The sequence below is a fragment of the Triturus cristatus genome, chromosome 12, assembly GCF_964204655.1.
Source record: "Triturus cristatus chromosome 12, aTriCri1.1, whole genome shotgun sequence".
NCBI classification, from domain to species: Eukaryota; Metazoa; Chordata; class Amphibia; order Caudata; family Salamandridae; genus Triturus; species Triturus cristatus.
In genome coordinates, this window is record NC_140595.1 from 394,843,876 (window position 1) to 394,868,160 (window position 24,285).

The window sequence follows — 24,285 nt, forward strand, 5'->3', positions numbered from 1 at the left end:
TTTGGGGACTTGAATTGCTAGCTTGTAGGCCCATCATTGAGTATGGTCTAGGATAGCTGTGGATGCCTCTGGAAAGGCCTGTTGCTCATAGTGTAGAGCCGGGAGAAGGGTGGCTCTCACAACCTTTTGTATGAGGATGGTGAAGCGCTGTTTAAGGTTTTATCGAGACTGATCAGGCTATGTGTTATGACTCCGGCTTTCTTTTACATGGCGGCTAGGTGGATCGAGGGTCTTGAGGACTCACTAAACCATACCCCCAGGTAGTTGTACTTTGTAGTTGTTTTGATAGTTGCAGCACCCATGCTCCAGGTTAGGAGATTCTTTTTTCTGCGGTGTCCAAAAATCTGTACTTTAGTCTTGTCCTGGTTAATTTTGAGAGAGTTGGTGTTGTTTTATTCCTCCAGCCTGCTCAAGGCGCGTTGGATTCTAAATTTGGTGTGATCCATTATGACGATGTTTTTAGCATATTGTAGAATGTGTAACTTTGAGTGGCTCAGTTGTGGAGGGAGCATGCAGCTGTGCTCCAGTAATCTCCCCAGGCTGGCTGTGTAGAAGTTGAAAAGGAGGGGGCGAGGACACACCCTTGTTTCAGGCCGTCATTAATTGTAATTTTTGAGGATTCGGTGGAGGGGCCATACCCATGTTTTTGAGTACAGAGAGATGATGCCTCCGTGCAGCTCCCGGGGAACCCCCCCACATCATTTAGTTTTCTCCAGAGGGTGTTGCACACCACCTTATCGAAGGCAGCACTGTAGTCGATAAACCAGCAATAGAGAGGAGGCTGGCTTTTTTGGGCTGCTCAGTGGCTCAAGATGGGAAATGCTGTAATGTTGTTGATTGTTGTGGAGGCGGCAGCGCGAAAACCAATTTAGAAATAAGGTAGAATGTTATTTTCTGCAACCCATTCTATTAGCAATTTGAGAAGGGACTAGGTGTAGACTTTACCTTCTAGATCTAGTAGGGCTATCAGTCAATAGTTAGAGGGGATGGTCGGGTCGCCTTTTCTGAAGATTGTACACAGGATGGCCCCATGAGTCTGGAATCTGTGCTGCGGTGTAGGCTTCATTGAAGAGGAGAGTTAGCACTTTAGCCCAGTAGCCCAGTCCTCCTGGGCACATTTATATGCTTGCTGGAAGGCTGTTGGGGCCTGGGGCTCTGTTGTTTTAAATATTTTTTATATATCTGCGGACCTCGGCCAGTGTGGCAAGAACTTGGGTTTCCCCCGGTGTGTGTCTTTTGTCCCTCAGCTGAAGGCGTTTGTGGTCCCTAAAGGCTTACTACTGTATTGTGCTTGGAGGTGTCACGCTCCGGATTCTTCAGGGGCCACATTCCTCCTGGAGGATCAAAGTTTAATAATGTAGTTCTAGAAGTGGGCCAAGCTTTTCTCTTCTAACACTTGGTCAATTTGTATCCATTCATTTTGCTCATTAAGCTTCTTTGCTTGCCAAGTTAGTTTTTTGTGCGATTTATGTAAATTGACAATGTTTTTAATGTAGAGTATGGTGGGATTTTGCTTGTGAGAACGGATTGCCTCCCTTAGTGCTCTTCGTGCATTAACAATGCCCATGTTGAATGGCTTTCGGGCAGATTCTGTGGGTGCTGATGTAAGGCACCAGGTCCGAGCAGGTGGTCTCTTAACTTGGTTATTAATTCATCCTATTTGCAATACGCTTTCTCCAGGGGATTGTTGCTGCATTCCTTGGTTACATCTTCAAGCCATTTGCCCACCTTGGGGGTGCCTGATGCTCGCCATTTGATTCTCCTGACTAGAGTGTGAGCTTCGGCCCATGCTGATTGCTCCACTTCAGTGACGCTGGTGGCCTTTGGGGCTTGTAGGTCAAGTGATACAATCAGGGGATTGCGTTTGCTTTGTAGTTTGATTAGGAATCTCCAGTTTAACCAGGTGGCTTCCCAAGGGGGCTGAGAGGCAAATGTTGTTCATGGTTGAGATACCCTCAAATGTAGTGAGAAATTGAGCGTGGGGGTCATGTGACTGAGATATTTCTTTTGTTGAGCGTAGATTGTAGTTAGACAGTAGGGTACTCACAATTTCCTGTTCTTTGGTTATGTGAGCTGAGTTGAAGGTGCTCCCCAGTCCCCTGATGTTAAAGTGTGGACAACTCAAGCAGGAGATATTCCAAGCTGTCGTAGAGGTGTTTGGTGGCAGGGAGTTTGCTGGTTTGGTTACTTTGTGATAACAGTTTATTAGAAATAGGGTGCAGTCTTTTGTGTTGTTTGAGATCCCAGATATTAGAGCAGCTTGCCAGACTGGGAAATTTTGGTGAAGACGTACTGCCTTGATCTTGCAGGAGTGTTTGATAAAAATTGAGAGGCCCCCTGAAGGGCACCCAAAACGGTTTGACCATTCTGCTGGTTTAAAGAGTTCATAGTACCCATATAAAACCAATGGGGTTAAAGCCCAGGTCTCCTGAAGGCAGATGATGTAAATTTTGTTCAAGTAGGTCACCACAGGTTTGCATGTGAGAATGGACCTGAGCCCCCCATGTTCCAGGAAGGGATTGTAAGTTTGGAGCTTTCCTGTGAGGGTCGAGTGTGGGGACGATCTTGAAGGTTCCAGAGAGGAAAAGGTATCTGGGGTTCCTCAGTGGAGGTTGCCCAGTCAGTTCCGCCAGTTGGAATTGTTGTAGGTATTTGTCATGCATCTCACCTGTCGTTGGTTGTTGGCGCATAAGATTTGATGGAATTTTTGGCTTTTGAGGTGCTAAGGAGCCATCGCAGGCAGCACCCCATGTTCACCTCAGCACGCTCTTGTTAGGCCTTGCCGTGTCTTCCTGTTGTAATACGTGAGGATATTTCTGCTGGCGAGGTGTTTAGACCTTGATGCCCCAGCCTTGAAGGTTCTTGCTTCCTCGAGTATGTGGTACCTTAGGGTTGTTCTTGACCATGTGGTGGTGGTAATCCCTTTGTTGGGATTCAAGCAACCTTTACTGATGTTAGGTCAGAGGAGGTTATTCCCCTAAGGGCAGGGATGTGTTTGAATAGGCGTAGGAGGTTGTTCCTGTTGAGTATTTTGTGCAAGCGCTTATGGGTGTATATGTATGGAGGGTGTATATGTATGGCGGGATAATAGCCAGTTCTTGCTGTTCATGGGTGCTTGGGGAGGTTGGGGGAGTTGGGGTCTGAAGGGACACTGCGTTTACAACGCAGATGGAATCACGCAGTGCCATTACAACACAGGCACTACAACCAACATGCCGTTACCATGCATTCCATTACAATGCAAGTTGTTACAATGACTTGCTTTAGGGAAAGCATTGCTGGATTTGAAATCCTACACCTTCCCTACTGTTGCACAGACTGGAGTTGGAATAGTAAAATATACTATTCCAAAGTCCAGTGCTTCCCTAAGGCAAGTCATTGTAACGACTTGCGTTGTGATGGAACATGTGATAACGATGCATTTGTTGTATTGCCCGGATTGTAACGGCATGCGTTGTAAAAGCATGCATGAATACATCATACATCTAGGTATGAGATCATGTGGAAAGCAGCTCAGTCTTTGGCCGACATGCGCCTGGGCTCAGAGTTGTCTGTAAAAGGTTGGTTGGCCCAGGTTAGCCCATGAGGCATTTTGAATGCTACTGGCAGGAATAAGAGTAGCCGAGTCTGGAGCTCGGTTGTTTGGTATGACATGCGGCATACCAGTGTTAGTGATTGTGTGTGGTGCTTGTTTTTCAGGTGCCGATGCTGTGGTAGGGAAGCCCCGTGGAGCCTGTGGTTTGTTGTCTGGGTTGGTGGGACCATTGGTTCTTTGTTTGACTGCTGTAAGTTGGTTGTGCAGTGTGCTTGCCCTAGCGCTACGTGTTTGAGATTCTGCATCCCTAGGTTCCAGGGCGGGAGCCTTGGAGGCATATTGCTCGGTTGTAGTTGATTTGTTTAGGGAGACTTTTGTGACAGTGGTGACTCCCTTGTATTCAGTGTTCTCAGTTTTTTGTTTTGGATTCCAGTTTAAGATGGGAAAGGGCTATGCAGACCCCTGTATCTGGTCCGACTTATTGGTGGCCCCAAGCCCTGCAGCCAGGATCTCCGTTTTTCAAGGCGTTGCTTTTTAAACTGATTTTTGAGTTTCTTTTTCCCTTCTGGAGGGACTTGGTATTGTTGTGGGGTGAAAAGAAGTTGTGGAATCCATTTTGGAGCTGGTTCGTCTTCCTCGGTCGAGCCTAGGGCAAGTGGGACCGCTGTGATTATGAGTTGGTGTCCCCACACCTGTCAATTCCTGGGAAGGTGTTTCTGCTGTCGGGCCAATGGGGAACGCAGACTTTTTAGGAGCGGGGTCAGTGGCTCTGATTTTGTTGGTGGGAGTCAAAGCGGAAGATTTTTGCAGTAGTGGATTTTTTGTGAAATGTCTGGGTGTTCCTCTTGATTCTGTCTACAAGTTAGCATAGTATTTCTGGAAGAGATGCAAGTTTATTGAGCAGTGGGGAACATAGGCATGCTTTATTGACTTCAGATAGCCCAATGGTGATTTCAATGGAGGTTAGCCTGGAGCCCAAATCAGCTCAGGTTGAGGCCATCGTTTGTATTAGCTCTATCTGGAGTTTGATTTTCTGTGATTGCCATAGAAGTGCACTGGTGATGGTGTCTTGCTTGATGTGTACAACATGTGGCACAAGAAGGTCTTGGATGGACTCGCCAGGGCGAACACTGGAGTGAAGCATATTTATCTGGAGTGCAGTACGGGTCCAAATGGCCTGCATCAAAGTAACGCCTGAGAGTGTATGGTATGGTCCCTTAGTAGGTGGTATATGGTAGTGCGAAGAGGGGGCAGAAGCAACCACACTGCGTGACAGGCAAAGGGACTGGCCCAGTAGAGCTTACATGACATGATAATGTCCTGGATTATGGGGGCGACAGTCTCGAGGAAGGGAGAATTTTGGGCACAGAGGTCCAAAACCTATAGGGGCCACCAGAACGACAGCAAGGCTTCATGTGGGAGGGGGTATTGCTAATCCTACATCTAGTGCTATTTTGAAGGTTCTGGGCTGGGAACAAGGATGGGAGAAGGCAATATCACACAGTGGCAAGGTGGCAAGCTAAGAAGTGGACACCGACCTTACGGCCATGTAAGACAAGGAAGGTGGCAGGACCGATCATGGTGTCCATGGGGATAGACACAGGGTTTGAAGGGGGGCAGGAAGCAGGACTGCAGAAGGGTAAGTACGTGAAGGACACTGGGGTAGGTACAGAGGACATAAAGCAGGAAGAGGTGCAGACTTCAAAACAGGTAGATGATACTTGGGAAAGGGGACAGACAGTGATGGAGATGTCCATAGGTACAGAGGGGGCTAAAGACATATCTACGGGTTTAGAGGAGGATGGCAGGCAAGGGGACAAGAGGAAGGCAGAGGTGGTAGGGGGAAGAGAGTAAGGAACTTAAAATTCAAAACCTCTCCTACAAGGAGGTTACAAAGCCCTTGGAGGCTTATTTGATGTTGTCTACTAGGGAGAGAATTTGGAAAGGTGAGTATAATGAGATGTTCAAACTATTACATAGGGAGATTAGGGCAAAAGAAGAATCAAAAGAGGAGGAGTACGAGCTGGCTAAGTACTCGAGAGTACCCATGACTATTGAGTACTGGACAGCTGTATTCTTGATATATGTCAGTGTCTATTGCAAGAAGGACCCGGAGCAGATTGTAGTGTTAATTAAATACATAGATGTGATACTTAAGGCGCAAATCTCATTTGGAAGCAACGCCTGGGCTCGGTATGATGAGTTTAGGATGCACATGGCGTGTGACCCTGAAGCCAAGTGAGGAGAGTTAGATACCGATCTGTAGCATCAGATGATGGGCCCTGCAAAATTTGGCAAGACCATACATAGAGCAAGTGGTTTGTCTATAGTGTATCAGCCCTTTCAGGCCCGTCCCACCCAGGGAATCCACAGTAAGATGCAGGGAGGAGCACAGGCCTCTTGTTGGAACTACAATAAGGGGGTGTGCACCAGGGAATATTGTCAATTCTGACACGAGGGCTCCAAATGTACAGGGAGGAACCCTCTGACCATTTCAATTTTTTTTAGGCTAAGGAAGGGGCTCTGGTTCACAGCAATATGCCGCCAATTTGCAATGGCACCAGAAATCCGGGGCGAGCGGGAGCACCTCCTGCAGGAGGACATCAGGGGGTAAGGGGTGCACAGGGGACTCAGGAAAAAAGCTCTTATACCAGTTAAATTGGATCGGCTCATTTTTTGGTTGGGCTCCTGCCCAAATAGGGCAAATGCCCAAAGCTTATAGGAGGGTTTCACATGAGGTTTGAGATTGGGTTTCACAGGTCCGAGGACAATGCGATGGGCTGAAAATGTGAAGTCAGTTAAGGGAGTATGGCAGAGCCTTTTCATAGTTGGCCTATGGATGAGCTGATCATTCCACTGATCGGGGTGATGCCCAAGAAGGAGGTGGGGCAGTTTAGTTCATACAATATTGGTCATGGCCGGAATGCCTTTCCATCAATGATTTAATTGGGGAGGAATTAGCTTCTGTGTCTTACTCCTCAGTGGATGTAGCAGTGGCCATGGTGGAACAAGCTGGATCAAGTGCTTACATGGCGAAATGCAACGGAAAATCCGCCTTTAGGTTACTCCCCATTGACAGAGACGTTTTTCAGTTGCTTGGCATCCAATTTAAGGGCTCATGGTATGTGGACAAAGCACTCCCTATGGGATGTTCACTTTCATGTGCGCTCCTTGAGTGTTTCAGCACATTTCTGCAGTGGCTATTTATGGAAACTATGGGTAATGAGAAAGTGACGCATTATCACAATGATTTTTTCTTGGTAACAGACTCTGGTTCCGCGTACTGCCAGCAGCTGCTGTCAAGTCTTCAGGAGCTCATGGAGAACGTGGGGGTCCCTTTGGACCCGGAAAAGACAGTGGGTCCGATAACCACCATATTATTCCTGGGAACTGAGTTGGATTCAATGGCCATGATAGCACGCCTACCATTGAACAAGAAATTGAAGATGCAGGTACTATTAGACACCATGTTGATAAAACAGAAGGTAACAATCCGAGAGATTCAAGTACTTTTAAGTTATCTCAATTTTGCATGTAGGGTGGTACGGGAAGGCAGTACATTCTGAAGGAGACTGTGGTTAGCACTATCAGGGATATCAATTCCACACCATCATGTGAGACTATTTGAAGGGGTGAAAGCAGATCTGTGGATGTGGAGGACTTTTTCCGACACCTTTCACAGTATCTCAAATGCAGCTCCACAGGTTTTTGACTGGGATGTTCAGATTTTCTCTGATGCTTCAGGTGGCATTGGCTTAGATCATTACTGGCAGGGTCGCTGGTGTGCAGAAGAATGGCCAGACGATCGGAATCGTGGGGGAAGGAGTATTGCATTTTTGGAGTTTTTTTCCCAAAGACGTAGCTGTCACATTGTGAGGATCTCTGCTACAACACAAGATAGTCCTTTTTCAGATAGATAACATGGCTTTGGTTAAAAGGCAGTCAGCAAAAGACTCACATGTCCTTAAGTTGCTGAGGGTTTTCGTGCTGGAGTGTTTAAGGCAGGATATTTTGTTAAAAGCCAAGCACATACCGGGTGTGTACACTGACTTTGCATTGCTTTGTCTCGTTCGTAGTGGAAGTGGTTCCATGGGCTGGCAGCGGAGGCAGACAGAGGCAGAACTCGGATGCCACCAAAACTATGGACAGTGGAAGACAGATGATATGTCAGCTGGTAGTCGGGTCCTTAGTGACATCTACGCATGCAGCATATATCTAGACTTGGGTGAGTTTCTGACTTCAGGAACTTGCTGTTGTGCAGAGGAGTGGGACAGAGTTCAGGACGTGGTACAATTTATCCTATGGCTGACAGAGAGGGGTCTGTCCAGAGTCACCATTTCTGTGAAGTTAGCCTTGCATGGCATTCAAATACGATTACTAAGGTCAAAAACAGACCAGCAGTCGAAAGAGAAGTAGTCATTTTGCAATGTGAAGAGGAAGGTATTTTCTCTTTGACATGGAGTAAGAAGCTCAGAGTAGAAGGGGAGACATTGCCAGGGGGTGGTTTAAACACTGACAGGGGGAGCGGGATACTTCACAACTGCTAGCAGTTCTGAGAAAGGTAATCACAAGGCTAGAGTTTTTGGCTACCGTCTGGGGAACAGATAATGGGGCTGGGTAGATGGTCATCAGATTGTTTTCAGAGGTATGTTAGCCATAGTGAGGGGGAAGGGGGTGATTGGTAGCCAGATAGCAGGCTCGGTCCCTGGCTCGTTGGCTGCTGGCTTGTTCATGTGGATTGTCGGACACTCATTCGTAAAGTGGGATGCCATGTCTGACTTTCGGGGGAAGGAATCTGTATTTTCAACGCAGGTCTTTGACAGTTGACTGGTTTGGTAAGGGGGGCATGAGGTGGAAGGAGATTTTACCCAATCTTAATGTGATTATGCAAAATAACACTTGCCCGGACATTTTGTTGATTCATTTAGGAGAGAACGACATGGTGATGGAGAAAGGTTTGGCACTCTTACGGTCCATGAAACAGGATCTTAGGGAAATATGATTGCAATGATCAGGCTTTTTTATGCCATGGTTAGAGTTTATATTTAGGAGGTGTTGGAGAGGTGAAACTAAGCCATCAGCCATTGACAGAGCGTGTAGGAAAGTGAACAAGGAGATAAAGCATTTTTGTAGGGACTAAGGCGTAGGGAGAGTTTAGCATGTTGACCTGTGTTATGAGGAGGTTGAGTTTTTAGGGATGATTTGGTACATTTGTCAGAATACGGGATGAGATTGTATTTTTTAGAGTTGAGGGAGTTTCTGCTCAGGACCTTGAAGATACAGGAGTGAGTGTGGCTGTTGGGGGGGGGGCAGAAAATGTCAGGTAGGTGCCTTTTTCTGGTGGCGGTTGGCACACAAGTTTGTAGGCTTTCACCTAATGGTATTTTGGTTAATATAGGGTAAGAAGGCAAAAAGGGAGGGTTGCAAAAAAGCCAAAACTGGAAGTACTGGAGTTAAAATGTTACGTCTTAGGAATAACAAGTTGAACACAGGTAAATTAGTTCACTGTTAAGCAGAAGGGGAAGTTTAAAGTAAGGCAATCAGAGAAGTACAGTGGTTATCATGTTAAAGTTTGAAGGAGAGGTATACCAATGGTGGGATTTGGGGAAGGTGAGGGAAGGAAGATAGAGTATTGAATATAAAGTGAGGTTTCTGTTCTGTATGCCTTTGGCTGAGGTTTTTGATGTGATATGCACTTGTTTCAATAAAGTGGCCTTTTCCACACAAAATGCGGCGTCAGTGATCTGTAATATGCCCCATTTCTCCCAACAGGATTATGGTGAGGTTAGAAACTGACATTATTTACACCTAATTGAATGTATTGACATAAACATGTTGGGGACATCCAACTTATTATTATGTATATTCCTAATAGAACTGCTGGTTTTGCAAAGCACGTTACAAAGTTCAGTTTGAAGCATTTGGGTATAGTTTATGTTATTTAGCAATGGGCTGTGAAATAAACTAGATCACATTACCTTTTTTCATTTCACAGAACAAACCCCCTGATGGAGGTCCTGGGAGGAAACAAAATGCATTGGGGATCAAGTTGAAACATATCAGGAGCCGAAACAATGTTAAAAAACGTCAATGTAAAATGCAGATTGATGTAAAAGATGAAGTTTGAAGAATAAAACACATGTATAAGATGGAATAAGAGATTTGGAATATTTCATTTTTAATGGTTGTATAAAAAGCATTACTCACAAGGAATACGGGTTGGAGTCCATCAAGGGACCACAAGTAGTGCTGGGGGGGGGACACTATCTTTGTGAAATTATAGTGCAAAGAATACATTAAGGCTGTAGACAATGCCAGGCTGCAGTGCGGTCTCTGCTGCAAATACCCTGCTGCTTATGGCTGAAGGCCATGCACAGGTTAGTTGGCTGCCCACAGAGTGATGCTGCACCGTGACCATCCCCTAATGGGCAGAACAAAAGACCAGGTGCAGCAGGGATTACATGCTGTGAGTGGTACTGAGGGCCTGGCCACATGCAGTGATCCCCACTGCAAATGGCTGAAGTTATGAATGTGCAAGTTATGGATTGTGGTCCTAAACGTAACTTGCAAATTTCAGTGGTTTTACTACATAACCATTACATTGAAAAGTTATCAGTGATGTCATCAATTATGTCATTTAAAATGTCATGAGTGATGTAATATGTGAGGTCATAGGCAGTGCATGGTGGGTGTGCAAGTTACATTTAGTTTACTGAACTATAACTGGCAAATTCAGTGTTGTTTTCGGTCATAAACATTAGATTTTAACCCATTTCAACACTCAATTATAACATCAGTTTAACCATTGTTTTTTCAGTGAATTTAAGTTTTTTGTAACTTTGGCCATGTGAAGCAGAGAGTTGGTCTAGGCCCACCTTCTGCGGGTGACCAACCCACAGCAGCCTACCCTCCGTGGTCAGCTTGCTACCCCTGCCTTACATTCTGTGTGCCCCTGCCCCTCCCTCCGGCCTGCCATGTGTTGCCCATGCCTATGCTGGCCTTCCCTCCATAGTTAGCTTGCTTCCCTGACCTCTGCCACCTGGCAATTAGTCTCCATGTGTGTGCCCCTGCCATCTCTCTCCTGCCCTCCATAGCCTCTTGTGCTTCCTCTGTCTATGTCTGCCTGCCCTCAATGTTAATCTTCCTGCCACTACCACTGTTCCCCCCCAGCCCTCCCTTCTGTGTCAGCATGCCCCTGCTGGCTCGAACCTGGTCTCCATGGCAGGTTGCTGCATCTACCACCTCCCTCCTGCCCTCTGTGGTCAACTTTCTGCCCATGCTGGCCTGCCCTCTGTGGTCAGCATGCTGCCATTTCCCCCTCCCACCTGCCCTATATTCTTTGTTTCCGCCACTCCCTCCTGCCCTCTGTGATCCGTTGTGTTGCCCCGGCATATGCCAGCCTGCCCTCCATGTTCAGGTTGATGCCGCTGCCTCCCTCCCCTGGGACCTCCCTTCTCCCCTCGCTTATTCCTACCATTTCTGGCCTGCTCTCTGTGATCAGCTTTCTGTCTCTGCTCATGCCAACCTCCCCTCCAAGGTCAGCTTGTTGACAGGGCCAGACTGGAAATGAAAACCAGCCCTGGCAAAGTGCTCGGTCGGCACCCGAGGGGTTAGGGGTGCGGCCAAGCTGTTTGCCAGGGCCTGTTTCGGCCGATTTTGTTCCAGGGGCCGATTTTGCAGCTATGCTGCAAAACGTCCCTGTAACAAAAACGGCCCCCAGGGGCCTGAAACCGGCCCCACCCTTGCGGCCCACCGGGGAACTGCCCTGTGCCCGCTATGGCCAGACCGGCCCTGCTGGTTGAACTTGCCCCTCTCTCCATACCCTCTGTTCCCCATTTGAGTGTCCCTGAAATGTCATCCTTTCCCTCTGTGCCATGTTGACCTACCCCTGCCCTTGATGTCCTGCCCTGACTGGTCAGCTTGCCACACTTGCTGGTTCCCTCCTGCCCTCTGTGCTTGGATTGCTGCCCATGCTAGCTTGCCCTCTGTAGTCAGCATGCTGACCCTGGCCTACATTCTCTGAGTGTGTTCCTCTCCTGTCCATGGTCCATTGTGTTGCCACTGTCAATGTCAGCCTTTCCTCCACAGTCAGCTTGCTGCCCCTGCCCTCTCTCCCCATCTCTCCAGGCTCCACATGTGTGCCCCTGCCCCCTTCCTCTTGCCCTACATGGTCTGTTGTGCTTTCCCACCTATGTCGGACCTAACCTCCATGTTCAGATTCCTGCCTTTCCTTCCTCCCCAGGCCATCCCATCTTCAGCTGCGTTCCCCTGACAGTTCTAACCTGCTCTCTGTGGTCAGCTTGCTGCTCCTGCCCATACCAGCCTCCTGTACCTGGTTAGCTTGCTGACCCTGTCCCGTCCCCATGCTCTCTTTTCTATGTGCGAGTGCCACTTCCCTGTCACAACCTCCCTCTGTGGTACGTTGTGCTGCCCATGCCCTTGCTGGTCTTTCATAAATGGTCAGCTTGCTGCCCTTCACACCTTCCTCCTCCCCTCTGTGGGTAGCTGCTGCCCATGCCCAAACTGGCCTGTACTTTGTGGTCAGCATGCTGCCCCTGCTCCACTCTTACCTGACATTTATTCACTGTCTAAGGGCACATTTTGCAATGAGGAAAAGATATTGAGAGTAGAATGAATGGATGGCTTTAACAAAACACAGAAATGGGGACTTGAATAGCCAATAAAGAATCCTTGAAAATAAAATGGTCAAGTAAAAAGCCCTCTACATGTGTGAGTCTAAGGCAAGAGTGCAGTAGTTCATTGTAACACAGAAACAAAGTGAACTGATTACTGATGTATCAATAGAGACACCACAATGTAGGATAAAATTGAGAAAAACACAGACTGTGACACAATTAGCTGACTTGTAACATACTCAGTTGATCCTTCCAAAGCAATGTTATTATCAGCCATTTGATGGTAAATTACATTTAATCCAATTGCTGGGAGGTTTGGTGAGTAGGTTTCCGTGAACATGGATTACAATGATGAATTCTGGTCATACAGTATCATTTTGCACTGAATAGAGCTGTTATGTATAACAAAAACACCCCTACAATTTCTTCTTTTGTGGCATATCTTGAAGCAAAGTTTCAGTCAAAGCAAATGTGAGGATTTGGGTGTATCCGATGGTATGGCTGTGTGGCATTACTGTGTAATACACTCGCAAAACCTGTCTTGGGTCCAGTCAGGCTCATTTGTACAAGGTTAAGCTCAACGTTGGGTAGCTATAGGTTCAAGCAGCAAGGCTTAAACAAAGGAACTAGTGTAAAGCATTTGACAGTACTAAACAACAAAATAAGACAGCCACCCAAGAAAGAAATCCACTACCAATTTGTAGAAATATATTATGCTTTTATACATTTTTAGAGTCCAAGATGAGCAAAATCCACCAGAGAGTTCCAGAGATACAGATTTTTAAAGAAAACTTAAATTATAGGTTAACCGCAGACAAGCATTGGTAACTATAAAGTTAGTAAACTTTTGAAAAATTTGTAAGAGTTGAGTTTGACTACCCTGGCCCGGCCTGGGCAACCAAATCCAAGAAGAAGAAGGTCTGGGAGGGTAATAAACATCTGTTATTCAGCACCTTGAGACCCACGGGTGATAAGTGCGCTTTACAAATACACGTGTTATGTTATGTTTATGTTTTTATTATGTTACTCTTGGGTCTGGCTGGCTCAGGTGCAATTTTTGGCTGTCGAGGATCGGTCTCTTGGGGCACCCTGTGGCAGTCATTGGAGATTCTTCTGAGGTGACCACTGACTTGCCGAGTTTGGATATTTCAGCTTTGAGGGCCCTAGTGCTGATTCCAGGGGTCAGCCAACTGACCCTTGGAGTCATTTCTTTGGCTAGGACTGCAACAAAACATTTCCCTGAGCCAGGAGCCACAGGCACAGTTCTCTCTTCTCTAGCACAAGGTTCAGCAGGTGCAGTCCAGCAGACGGAGGACCCTCTCTTTGTGCAGTCCAGCGGTCAGCAGGGCAGTCCTTCTTCAGTCCTTGTTCCTGTTCCGACACGATCTGAGGTTCAGGGTTCCAGGGGTGCTATATTTATTTACAGAAAGTGCCCTGGGTGAATGATGCGGTCACTGGGCTACCAACTCACTTTCCTCTTGGTGAAGACATTCCAGCTATGTGTGGTATCTGGCAATCCCAGAGTGCATTATTCTCCCCCTTTTCAAGATGTCAGGATCCTTGATCGGATGTTAAGAGCTTGGTAGACCACCCAAGAGGTGTGACTACCCGTGGGGTATATGCTCACTGGAATACTGATTTGTGCACTGGTCTCCCCTCTCTGTCCCTGCCGCCAGTGTGTCTACCTGAACACAGGCAACCCCTCAGGTGTGTGATCGCCATTCGCTCATCAAAGGCAGCTTCACCTTTGGAGCTCACCTTTTGGGCTAACGCCCTGATTAGCTTCCTGCAAAGGGGAGGTGACACTTCGCCCTGTTGTCGGCTGCTATTGTTCCTAAGCCTGGAGTCATTCACACTGCTCTCCATGAGGGTAGAGAGCTGTCTGGCAGTCAGTGACTATGTGAGGCCACTGGTCAAACTGGTTCACAGAGTGGCAACTTTCTGAAAGTTGCACTTCCTTAATAGTGACATTAAATTCGCATTGGGCATAAAGTCAGCTTTAATGCCAAGATTAAATTGATACCTTACAGTACCCATTGGAGCAGTTCCATTTGTCAGACGGTAACCCTGTGTTAGCCAATGGGGCTACTAACTCTCCCACAGCAAAACAACACCTTAGAAGTGTTGCTGTCAAGACATATATAAAAATTACATATCCTACTTGATAATATACTGCTTCCTGCCTTAGAGCCTGATAGGCCTTCCCTAGGGGAGTCTAACATATATTGTTAAGAGAAGTGGGGGGCTTTGCCATTAGTTTGAATGGCAAAATCGAACTTGCAGTGTTTACTACTGCCCTTCCAATCTGCAGTGGCAGACTGGGGGCCATGTTGTACCTTGTCACACACAGGGTGGCACAATCAGTGCTGCAACCCTGGGTAGACATTCTGCCTTACATGCCCTAGGTACGCTGAGTATCACATACTAGGGACTTATAAGTAATTCAGTTTCTGCCAACTGGGGGTAGCCAATTCGACATACACTTTGCAAGGGGTTAGAACACTGGCACTGAGGTCTGGTTAGCAGGCCTCTGTGCACTCTCAGAGCAGCAGCAGTCCAAAAGTGGGGAGGTTATCATGCAAAAAGAGGCGTTTCCTTACAACAAGGATCTCTAGATTATAAGTCTAATGGTGTTTGCGATCATCAATCTATGCCTAGCAGCTGAAATGAAATTATGCAAAATACATGACAACAAGGAATAGGCAGCTTTGGAAAGCGGTGTAACTAATGGATCTATGTGAATTATAGTACCGTTATTAAGATCAACCTTTTTGATTATATGACTAATGCAAGGTATATATGATTCAACATTTTGGGAATAAGTGAAATAGGATGGGCCAGGTCTACAATAGGTAGTGCTTATTTGGGCATCATACCTCATGGAGAGGTAGCATACTTCAAGTACACTAAGGAAAGAACTTCATTCTCACAAGAGTAACAATTGTTCTAGGGCAGTGGTTCTTAACATTTTGATTTCTGTAGACCCTCACTTAATCATTACTGGAACCCAAGTACCAACTGTGGATATCTGGTCGCGCTGTTTCAGGACAAAGTCACAAGTTCAGACAGATAGGGATGGTGCGCTTGCCAGCTACAGGGACCCAGTTAAGCCCGCTGGGTAGAGTACCTTAAATCCTGGATTGCAGAGAGTTGTGAGGTTTTGTGTTAAAGATGTGTTATGCAGCATAACTGAAAAGCTGGTTCTGAGATGCGGCGAGGCTGTGATGCAAGGGCCTGCATCATCGTCGAGGATCCTGTCGCGGGGGCTTGCAATGCAAAGTCTGGCGTCGAAGATGCGGAATGAAGTTGGGGTGATGCATCGGTTCTGAGGAGGTGTGAGACTGCAGTGTGGAGTCCATTGCCGTCGTCGAAGCTTCTGTCGACAAAGAATGCATGGGCCTACGCCCAGCTTGAGTCGCCCACCGGCTGTTCCGATTGGGCTGCGAAGGGGATGCAGGTCTTTGCGACTGGCCCATTCCATGAAGTAGCGGTGATGCGTTGGTTCTGCTAAATCCACAGAGACTGGTAGGGCATCTTAAGCCCACTTCCAAGGGCCCAGGACTGAGGTGGTACAATTGATAGGGTAGGCTCACAGATGCCAGAGTCCAGTTTCAGGGGCAAGGTTGTTGGATGCCTGTTGTGTCCCTGAGGCTTCAGATCAGGATTCCAGCCACATAGCCAGTGGAGTCACTCTGAGTTCTGCGTTTAAAATATGCAGGCCCACTCCTTCTCACAAAGGCAAGAGGGCAGCAGGCCAGTAAAGCAGAGCTGTCGAATTTCAGAGCAGCAGTCCAGCAGAGTGGCAGTCAGAGGTATACTGAAGAGTTGGTGACTGAGGTCCAGTACTTATACTCAGTTGTGCCTTTGAAGTGAGGAGAAGCTTCTAGAGTCAGGCCTTTGACGTGCATAGATGCCCCACATTCCAGGTACTGGCTCTGGACAAACTACAGATGGTATGCAGCCCCTTTGTGTGGAGGCAGGACACAGCCTATTCAAGTGGAAGTGGGGCTTGCCCCAGCTCCTCCCTCTCATCCAGCCAGTGATGGCCCATCCAGTCACACCTTATCTCCCCATTGTGTGTGGCTGTCTAGGAGAAATATAAAAAGCCCAACTGTCAACAATACTCAGGCTGCAAGCACTAAATGGCTAAGGCTGGAAAATCTTACTTCACCATAAGTTAAGATTTTTCAGTACAATTTCAAAGACACCATCCATGAACTGGTTACCTGTTCCCATCTGGAAATTACAGCTTAATACATGTAATAAGGCACGGCCAATCCTATGGAAGAGGAAGGCCTTGCAGTAGTAAACAAGCATTGGCATAGCCAATAGGTCTCGCCTTTGGGACCTTATACGTTTTTAGCCATACAACAGTTGATGTTATTGTACCAAGGATATTGTGCTACATAACTAAATACTTATAGGGTCCCAAAAGCGAGACCTATTGGCTATGCCAATGCCTATTTCTTCTTTTGCCCATGCTTCTTTCATTCCCTCTCCCCGCTCGCCGTTTATTAATTTTCACAATATTAAGCAGTTACCAAGTTCTTCTACACAGCTTGATTCATTGTCTACACTTCACACACACATATAGATATACACGCACACGCACACAAACAAACACACACACACACACACACTTTACATTTTAATATATTGTTCTAACATGGCCGTCTGCTATTTTTGAAAAATACATTACAAATGACTGCTTATGCTACGATGCATGCAAGCATTACTAACAACGAATGCAAGCACACCTGTCATATCATATGCACTGTCATCGGCAGACATCTTAAGAGTTTTCTATAACAGAAAACCTATTCCGAAACTTCTAGCCAGGCATGCATTTTGATGGATGTGCACACAGGCAATTGGAAAAAAACTACTGGCCAAAAAAAAATAGCTCGGCCTTTTAGAGTTAAGACCAATCGCCTTTGCCATTACTTATTAAATATTGGGATCCGTGTATTGCAGCACCAAGAATCAGGGATCATTCCTGTGTTCAATATCGAATTATAAGACAAAAGCAAACCTTCTAGCCAGATATCAATCTCCAGTACTGCTGTGGGTACTGCATTTGTTCCGGAAGCCCTTGAAAACTTCATCCCTACATTTTTTTAATTATTTCTCCAGAAAGCTTCCACTATCCTTAGCACCAACTGGTTTTGGGGATACCTTTTCCAGGCTTGTTCTGCCTGTACAGTCTTGCAATATGTAGTTGACATCAGAAGGCACGTGTGGTGAAGGCAGGGTTTTGGCATCGATTTACCAGTACTAGCGACTTAAAGAAAAAGGCAGGCTGAGGTCAGGGAACTTTACCCCTGATTTGAGGAATAAAGACAGCACGGGCAACGGGGGGGGGGGGGGTGCAGGAGTAAAGCGATCACGGACAACGGGAGGGGGTGGGAGTAAATATGGCACAGAAAACGGGTGGGGGTAGGAGTAAAGACGGCACGTACAACGGGTGGGGGTGCGTGAGTAAAGACAGCATGGACAACGAGTGGAGGGCAGGAGCAAAGACGGCACATAAAACAGGTGGGGGGCAAAGGGTATAGACAGCACGGACAATGTGTGGGGGGACTGTAAAGATGGCACAGACAATGGGTAGGGGCGGGACTGAAAAGATGGCATGGAAAACAGATGGTGGCGGGACTGTAAAGATGGCATGGACAAAGGGTGAGGGGGCAGAAGTAAAGACAGCACAGACAATGGGTGGGGGTGGTACTAAAGACAACACAGACAACGGGTGGGGGAGGATTTTTTGAATTTTAACAAGAATGAGCTCCTAATTCACTGGGGATTGCACTTCATAAAGTGCAGCCGTTTTCCCAGTTGATTGGTGAGGTTTAGTTGAAGTCACGGCACGAACGGGCAGTATTCTGTGAAGGTGGGATGAAATACACCACAACTTCATCAGGAAAGCTGTGATAGTTGGATAGATTAAATTCCCGGTTTTAAATCGAAAAATAAACAAGAATTGGTAATGTTTCTACAAACGGAGGCGCGGGCTGGCATGTAATTGTGCCCTGAAGGGATACAATAGCAATAATAAACCTTTTAGCGCATCTTTGATTTTTTTAGTATGTGTCCCTACCAAGGGGGAGGGATGGCAGACATGGATATTTTAAGGGGAAGGAAAGGGTTTGTAAAAATGAAACGAGTAAAACCAAAATACATAGTTCTGAACAAAGACAGTCACTTCAGGCTTGCGCATGCTTCCACTATACCTTTGTTGTAACGCTGTGAAGCTGCTGCCCTAAGCCCACCCAGAGAAGACTTTTGGGGGGAAAGAAGACGGTCGTAAACCATGTTAGGCGAACACATCCACGGGGCAGGGGGGAGTTGCCTCTTCATCTCAGGTCTCTGAGTTAGCAGCTACACCTTCAGATTTCCCTCCCCCAGACCAAGGAAAAGAGGGGGCGAGTGGAGAAGGGGGCATAACTGCGGACGGAAGAGCTGAATAGCTCGAATACCAACTTCGTCCTGGCCTGGCAGACTCGGAGCCTCGGCGGAGGACAGCCTCCCTTGGAGACAGACTGACAGATAAAATTGTGCTCCACCAAGAAATTTATGGGGCGCGACCAGGAATGTGAAAGAAAGCTCTCGTATCTGGAAATCTGAAAGACCCATGACGAGAGAGGAAAGCCTCTGCTTGTAAACCCACATGGTGGCTGCGCGTGTGCATGCGCACGTGCACGCAAGCTTGAGGCCAGGAAAAGCCTGTGGTAGCACTTTCAAAAGCCACTCACTAAGTTTCTCGCAGAGAGCGCATGCGCTGGCTCAGCGAGACCTATAAATGAATTAAAGAGCTTTTCACTACTAGGACATGCAAATCTTAAAAGTAAATGTCCAACCTTTTAAATACACTACACACTGCCCTCTGGACTATCTAGGGCCTACACCAGGGGTGACCTATATGTATTAAAAAGGAAGGTTTGGGCCTGGAAAAAAATATTGTTTTGCCAGGTCGAAATGGCAGTTTAATACTGCACACACAGGCTGCACTGGCAGGCCTAAGACATGTTAAAAGTGCTACTTAAGTGGGTGGCACAATCAGTGCTGCAGACCCACTAGTAACATTTACTTAACAGGCTATGGGCACAGGTTGTTCCACATTACTAAGAATGTACAGGTAAATTAAATGTCCCTATTGGGTATAGGCCAGTCTTACCATGTTTTAAGGAGAGACCACATGCACTTTAGCACTGGTTAGTAGTGGTAAAGTGTGCAGAGTCCTAAGGTCAGAAAAAATAAAGTCAGCAAAACAGGAGGTCTGAAGATAAGGTAAAAACCAAGCAATTGTTTTTAGGTCTGACAGTGGGGGACGGTAGAGTTTTCTAGCGATCAGCATCAATGAAAGAGGTGGGGGTTAAGCAGAGCTGAGATGAAGAAACTATTGGGAGAAGTGTCTCCTTGAGCATTACAAACTGGAGTAAGTTGGGCAGGCAATGAAAAGGGATTCGTTGAACAAGCATTAAGGAACTGAAGGAAAGAGAAGGAAGTGTAGATCAAATTCAGCAATGCTGAAATCCATTGAGTGAACCACGATCTCACTGTTGTTAAAAATAGAAATGGAAATATTGCTTCTAAATTGTAATGATGCATTTAACACAGTTAGGTTTAAACTAAAGGGAATATGAGTTAACAGAGTAGATCAGCTTTGGACCATTACCTGTAGACCCTGATCTCAAAAGAGATGGAAATTTCCGATCTCTGTGCAACACCGTGTTGGTGCTGGGTTCAGAATTATGAGATGGACAGAGCTTAGGGTACCAGTAGCAATAAAGTTCACACGCCTGCAGCTTGTCACTGTCAGATTCAGGGTCTATTTATAAGTGCAGAGATCAATTCTGATCCATATGCAATCAAATAACGTATACTAAGAAAGGAGCGATTAGAGGTGGGTGGTGACAAGAGAAGGGTGAGTAAGAAGAAATTAATAAAAGGAGATACAAGGTAAGAATATGGAAGGAATCGAGGGAGGGGAAAACGAAGGGAAGGAGGCAAGCAAGAAAGCAAGGAAAGAAGGGAGAAAGGAATAGACAGGGAAGAAAGAGATGAAGGGGATGTTCAAGGTAGAAAGGGAAGGAGAAAAGAAAAAGAAAAAATAGAGGATGAAATTATGTTTAATTTCTAAGCTTTAAAGTATAATTCAATTGGTTCTGCAAACAAACAACATTATATAATTTTCAACAAATCTTGCACTGTTTAAAAAAACAAATGATTGTATTTCCATTTCTCAGTTAACAACACAAATTACAGGCACCTGGTCAGTAAATTCAAACAAACATCATACATCATATTTAGGAGGTGAAATACGGATCACCTTTTAATTTTGGCATTGAAACAGAATGAATAAATTGCACAGATATATATTAGTCAAGAGCCATTTCCAGTGGACAATACATCAAAATGACAGTAAAAACTGAAATGCTCCTTGTTAAATTACATATGTGAATATCTGAAACAGTTTATTAGAATAATGTGCTTTTGTTACACCCTGGTTTCTACGTTTAAGGGGAGCAATCAATTTTTCAAAAGTTTTCTATCATACTACAGTAAAATTAATTGAAGAAATCAATGGGGTAATTTTCATGATGCATGTTTGAATGCTTAGCATTTGTTATGAGTGCGGAGAGGGGACAGAATTTTCCAGATGCCTGACCTTCATCCCAATTTGTATTTTGTCAGCGAACGTGTACCACCAAACTGTGGAATCCTAGGTGTAATATTGATGTTATCCTTTCTCACCAGTGTCTCCACCCTAGTGGGACACAGATCATGATAGTAGTAGGAATTTAGAGTCTGCTATTACTTGTGATCAACATTCACATCCTATGAGTGTTTTGGTTGAAGATCTAGCATTCAGGCACAGGGCAAACCTGCAGTCTAGACACCCTTACATTACCTTGCAAGGTAAACAACCTTTACAACGCAACTCTTACAACGCAATGCTATTACAACGCATTTTTTACAACGCAAAAGCTTTTACAACGCATGCATTTACAACGCATGCTTTTATATGGTAAGTACTTTTACAACGCATAGACCTTTACAACGCAAGCTTATTAATTAAAAAAAAATTACAGAATTTTTAAAATAAATAATGATTAAGATTTGAGTATTTATTAAAAATATTAATAATTTAAAAATTGAGTATTTTTTGAGTATTAAAAAATAAATAATAAAGAAAATGTAAAATACATGAGTATTATAAATAATTATTAATAATTGAGTATTTATAGATTTTTAATTTAAAATCTAAGTAATAATATTAATAATTTAAAAATATGATTGAGTAATTTTTGAGTGTTAAAAAATAAATAATAAAGATATTGTAAAATACTTGAGTATTACAAATAATGATTAATAATTGAGTATTTATAGAGTATTTAATTAAAATGTCAGTAATAATATTAATAATTTAAAAATATGATTGAGTATTTTTTTATTACAAAAAAATAAATTATAAAGATAATGTAAAAAACTTGAGTATTAGCTAAAAAAAAATTATTTAAATAAATGTATTAATAAAACAATTTTTAATAAATACATATTTATTATATGTATTATTTTTTATTATTACTGTACTAAAAATAAATATAATTATAATATATAAAAGTAGGATAAATAAATAAAAAAAATAATAAAAAATAAAGTTGTATTGATACAAGATATTACTATTAAAAAGATTATGTTAAAAAATAAATATATTTAAATATTAAAAAAAAAATATATAAAAAAAAAAAAATTAAGAAATAATTTTAATATTATTATTTGAGTATTAAAAATAAAATATTACTTTTAATATTAAAAAAAAAATTAAGATAAAGGAAAATAGAACATACTTTTAAAAAATTCCCACGCTTTTGTATTGAAGTCTATGACAAAAATTGTCCTTCATTTATTTTGGCAGCTTAAGAAGATACAACCCGCGGAACAAGAAAGGAAGGAGTGAAAAAAGACGAAAACTAAAGTTTGAAAGAAAAAAGAAAGTAGAGTCGAGGTAAGGAACAAATTTAGTAAATTTAGAAATTTTAATATATATTTAACATGTTTAAAAAACAAATTAATAATAAATAACCATAAACAAAGAAGGTGTAAAAAATAATTCTTTATTGAAAAAAGCATATAATAAACATTTTGGTTTTATTCTTTTTTATAACATAATGTACATATTTTTAAAAAATAAAACATTATTTATTAATAATTTAAAACATATATTTAATGAAACAATAAATAAAATAGTCCTTTTTTAACATTGCAGCACGCGATGACGTCATGACGTGAACGTAAACGTAAGGCGCCATTTTGGAGAGCATCGGAGGAGGAAGCAGCAGGAAGCTGATCTGCGTCCAGGTAGGACACTTTTTTACATTTATTTATAGATATAAAGTTAAAAATGGATACATATATAGTAAATAAAGAATAAGGAGAGGTTGCGGAGTAACTAATTGATGTTTTAAATGTAAAAAAGCATGTCCACGTTCATGTCATTAGTGTATGCCTATGTCGGGTCGAGGAAAGTTAATTGTATCAAAAAAAAAACTTGTTTTAGTGTAACATTAATTAAAGTTTGTAAAAAAATGTTCATTAAATCACTTCGGTTGAAATTTAAATGATTTAAATCTTTGTTTAGAAAAAAAAAACATTTTGCCTTTTCGGAATTTGTGAAAAAATGATTGTATTTTTACTGTTGATTATGCAGCAATGTGCATTTCGTTTCATGGATTGACATAGGGATATTTGAAGAGGTAGAGACATTTTGGTTTTTTAGGTGGTAGTAAATAAGGATGTTTACCAGTAATTAATATCTTGATTTTGATAATTGGAAAATGGGAAACATATTCTAGGGAATTCGTTTTTGATACTTTGGTTGTTTGGAAAAAAAGTAGATTGAAAAAGAAAAAGTGAAAAATAAGTAGACCCGACTAGTAATTTGGAAAAAATGTTTGTGTAAAATTTGTATGCCAATTGTAATTAATGGTTAGTTAAATTTTATGCAAAGCAGGAAAGTAAGTAGATATCTATATTTAAAAAGAAAGAATGTTAGCAAGATTTTCGAGGTAGTCTAGAGCCACACACAACGTAAATTGTTGTAAAATACCCAATAGTCTCTCAGACATTTCCTTTGTTTTTAGAGTTACTCGTGGGTTTAGACTACCAGCAAGTGTTTGGGAAAGTCTCATTTCTTGAAAACTTTGCTCCTTCTTCAAAGTTTCCAAAAAAGAGTAGAAATTAGGATGAGGTTTGCCAATTGTATGGTTGAAGGAGTTATGCCATCCCTCAATGGCATTATTTGTTTTCGCTTCTCCCTCTAAACAGCTCGTGTAACAGTTCCACCACTCCACATGGAATCGTGGCTTCCTCCTGCGACCCGATCTGCTTAGGTGCCCAATCCATGTGTCTTCGAAATAATTTAGGATGGGTGCCAATTTTTCTTCATTACTTGTAAAATAATCAGATTCTGTAATAGCAGTGTAGTACTCGTCCACACTATCGGGAGGAACAAAACAAAGTGCTGTTAATTTTTTTAATTCAAACTGTAGTTTGCTATCTCAACAGTATTCTGCAACTAGGGATGTTTTTTGTAATTTATGCCAAAATGCCTGGGAAAAATGGAAAAAACATCCCTGAATTTGGGTATCCATGTACGTTTTAGTGATCACATTGATCATGCTCAATTCAAAATCTACTATTATTTTCCTAGGACTTTTGGAAGTTTTATTTTTAATAACTGATAAAAGTTCAGAGTATGTTGCAGAAGTCTTATCAGGTAGCAAACTATATACTAAGGGTATTACATTATTGTTAATTTTTGCATGTATAGTGTAAATTTGAGTGAAAGGATGGGGTGTACTTTTAAACGTCCCATCCATCATCCAAATTTCACTATTTTCTAACTTAGCAAGGTTACGTGGGGTACTAAAAATAAGAATTCGTTTTTGAGGGTTTTCGTTATCATGCAGAAGGAAAGGTTCATCAGCAAAAGAAATAGAAAGATCATGTGGAATTCTTATATCAGAAAATTTATGTGGTGTAGATAATTGGATGTTACTTGCCTGTTTTTGTCTTTGAATAATTCGTCTCAAATTAGGAATTATAGGCATATTA